The sequence below is a fragment of the Cryptomeria japonica genome, chromosome 10, assembly GCF_030272615.1.
Source record: "Cryptomeria japonica chromosome 10, Sugi_1.0, whole genome shotgun sequence".
Lineage (NCBI taxonomy): Eukaryota > Viridiplantae > Streptophyta > Pinopsida > Cupressales > Cupressaceae > Cryptomeria > Cryptomeria japonica.
Window position 1 is genome coordinate 825,862,420 of NC_081414.1, and position 4,191 is coordinate 825,866,610.

The following is a 4,191-nucleotide window of genomic DNA, read 5'->3' on the forward strand; positions in this document are numbered from 1 at the left end:
CATAGTCATGTCTAAAAAAAAAATATTGGGGGCAATGCCCTTAACCTATTGATGGAAGTGGATTCTACATTACTTACTGATTCATTGAAGTTCTTCATTCAAAACTGTCTCACAAAATACCAAAAACATTAAAAAACAATCAGAAAATACCAAAAACATTCAAAACAATCACAAAAATCCAAAAAACATTGTAAAAACATCGAAAATCAAACAAAAACATGGCAAACACCACTCATCCGACTAGATACCAAACAAATCTTATGAAATACTCAAAATGATGATCACTTATCAAATCGACCAAACAACCAACATCAACACACAAACTGTCTTAACAAGGATGCATCCTTCCTTACCAAAACAAAGACAAGATGGCATTTTCTTTGACAAGAAAATTCTGTTTAAGCTATCAAACACTTGGTTAATTTGTAGGTTATTCACACACACACACACACACACACACATCAGGTTCCTACGCTACTCCAGGATATCCACGAGTGATTAGAGTGGCCAGGATGGTTCCTAAGCATTGTTTGAATGTCTTCTGCGAATTATTTTGATGAAGTTCTGGGGCATGTACTAATGGTGTCTACGTGGGAAGTTTACTAAGCTACGTAATCATATGCAACATACAGTCATGGATCATTATGGCTTGCTGACTATAGCGTATACCTCGACCATATGAGCATGCACCATTATGGAGGGTCCATATTCTTTATTCTTTATTTATGTTGTTTAATTGCAGGTACAATGCTCCATCCTTGGTTCCTACTGCCTCATCCAAACTCGACAATCTCTTACTACGGTATGAACTTGTCTCAAGACATGATCGACAAAAGATCAAGGAGGACGTTCCAAGTCATGCATGAAAGGAGATAATCCTTGTCTGTTTTGCAAGCAATACTCAGGTCAACTTGATCCATTATATCAAGTTGCTTGTATTAACTTGCTATATCAAAATCCATGAAAGGAATACTCAGGTTATCTTGAATCATTATGTCAAGTTGCTTGTATTTTCTTACAACATTTTAAAGCTCAATGATGAAAAATAAAGCACTATGGATCGTCATTTCATCTCATTTGTATATATTGCATTTCGTTGCATTCCATCTATCCATACATTCATAAATAGCTGCATATCATTCATACATAGTAATGACAATGGGTGCATACTCTATTTTCCTCTTCTTCCATAGGAATGAGTCATAGGTCCTCCATTTCTTCTATCTAACATCGAACCCCCCACACCCTCCCCATCTCGATAATCAACATCACATACCCTACATCGTGTCCCATCAAAATCAATCAAGCCACGTTCATCACCATCCATCTCTAAAATAGGAGGGGTTGCATTTCCTTTCCTAAGTCATCATATAAGCCAAGCAAGTTACTCTGTCTGCACAGGTACATCGACTCACACACACCTAGACTATCATCAGATACTCTGATAAAGTATCTTCGGGTCTCAACAGGTAATTGATCATGGTAATCCTAGATTACATCAGACATTTATCACAATGACCTAGTCTCAATGGGGCTGCTATGATTCACCACAACCATCCATCCCACACACAGACTATCAATTGATCAACCAATCCAAACACAATCTAACGGACAATTACATCAATTGTCTACGTCTCAATGAGTATTTTGCTTCATATACCTTGACTTCATCGGGCAATTACATCAATTGTCTAAGTCACATCAGGTCACTTTGATTCACTTACTCAGACTTTATTTTGTCCAAGCGACCAATTGACATCAACTGTCATGCTTTGACTTGACCAGGGCAATTAAATCGATTGCACCAGATTGTCCAACCAATTTTGATCAATTGTATAGCATCAATCTAAACCACACACTACATCTGCTCTGTATCTCTTGCATGACCTGAGGGTACTCGCTGGCTTGTTGTTTCTTCGTATTCACTCCATTTTCTCCCATTCTTTCATCATTAGTTCTACTTTCTTCTATTCTACCTCTCCTCCACTTTTCATTCTTTTTCGAGAGATTGCCCGATTTTTCAAAAAAAAAATGGCCTATCTCTCAAGGGAGCATACCACCCATTAAATTAACATTTTATGAGGCATTTCTTCACACTTGTTTTTCTTTTTTTGAAACGACGCGATAAACCGCACCATCTAAAAGAGGGGCAAATGTAGTGACATAAATCTGTCCATTTTAATAAAATGAATATTTGCTATTTATTTGATTAAAAACGTACTAGCCATCAGTTAATTAAATTAACATTTAATTAATTCATCTTCAAACATTCTCTTATTAATTAAATAAATTATTTAATTTATTTTTATTAATTCATTAAACCAAATTCACACTCAATTAAATGAATAAATCATATTTATTCAATTTAATCCCCTTTCCTCTTTTAAATAAATTAAATAAAACATTTATTTAAAAACATAAATCCCCCCCACTTGCATTTTCCTACAAATGCAAGTTGTAACCACAAGTTGAAATAAACTAATTTTATTTTAATTAAAATCCTATTTTCCCTCACCCACCAAATCCACTTGCAAACCTAACCCCCTTCTAGATTCTTCTAAACCCTTCCTAATTAACATAATCCATCCCCTAAATATTGTCACATTCCTAAGCAAATTGGAGTCACTTCTCAAAGACTCCAAAGTCTTTGAAAAGCAATTAATACTTTGTGTGTTCAACAAATTAACCTCTAAAGTCTTCCAAACCACTTATGGCTCTTACATGACCATTAATGGTTAATTCCACTTGCACCCATGGTTAAGAAATTTGACCCCTAACTTAACCCTCATGTAACCCATGTGTCTCCTCAAGCATTTATTGCTTTGACCATGGTTATCCCTTTAACCCTTGCACAAGAGTTTACCCCTTGGATAAAAGCTTTATCCAATGGATAACTCTAACCCAACCTTAACCCTACCTCCCAAGTTAACTCTCAGGTCATGTCAAGCATTTAATGCTTCTTCCCTCTCCTCTCAACCTCTCTCATGTTGACACTTGTCATCCTAGGATTGGGTTGAAATCCCTCACATGGATCATGAACCATTCAATCCTGACCCTTGTTGAGATTACTCGATCTCAACCATCCATTGCTCATTTTTTTCTATAAATAGAGCCCATTTCTTCATGATCCAGATCTTGAAAACTTGTATGCATTTATCTTAGAGTCATTGTTAGATAGAGAGCATTTAGTATAATTCACTTTGGTCTAGAATTAATCTTAATTAGTTACATAATATCTCATTTCTTAGCTTGTTCATGTTTGCATTTTCATGAGCATTTACTTCATACTCTTGAATCTCCATAAGACATCCAGAAATAGTGCAAAAAGCTACTGAGAGCTACACTCATTTGAGAACTTGGAGAGGAGAGGAACAAGGGAGGGCTAATGGCGTAGGGAGCATCATGAGTCAAGTCTTAATGTTTATTTGTTTTTATCTCTAATATGCTTCTATGCTTAATCTTTCTTGATAATGCTTTTTAATGGTTTAGTTTTATGTTGATTTAACTAACCCCCAGACTAACCATTTTATGGCATTACAGATACCAATACCCTGGGAAAACCTCCCCCTTGGAGGTGAAAAACCCAACCTTACAGATGATATGTATTATCTCAAATGTAGGCAATTACAATATAGTGAACTTATCTAAGATTGTTGTTCAAACAACAAGTTAGCATAGCAATGAAGGATGCAACTCTAATCAACAACAGATGACTAAAGGAGATCAACAACAAATGTCTTAGGTAGGTTGGAGCAGAATCGCACAAGGAGAGCCTTCAAGTTCGCTTGAAGATCTTGATAACTCGCCCAACAATAGTCTTAAATAATTTCGCACAAGAGAATGAGAGTTCGCCAATGTAGGAGAGCAGATTGTATCCGTGGTGAATAGATGATCAAATGACTTCATTTTGTTGTTGGTTTTATATCAACCTTTGGCGCCAAATATCCCCAAGTCGGCTTGCATGTTTATTTATTTATGCTATATTGTCATTGTGCATTCCTCATGCCACACATTTGGGTCTAGCCCAATAATTACATTTAATTGCCTTCCACGTTACGTGCTTTTACATTTGGGTCCAGTCCAATAACACATTTACATGAAAGATAATACATAAATTTTAATTGTCATTGTAAACATTAAAATTTGATAATTAGATATCCAAGCTAGCTAATATTTTCAACAAGAATTACG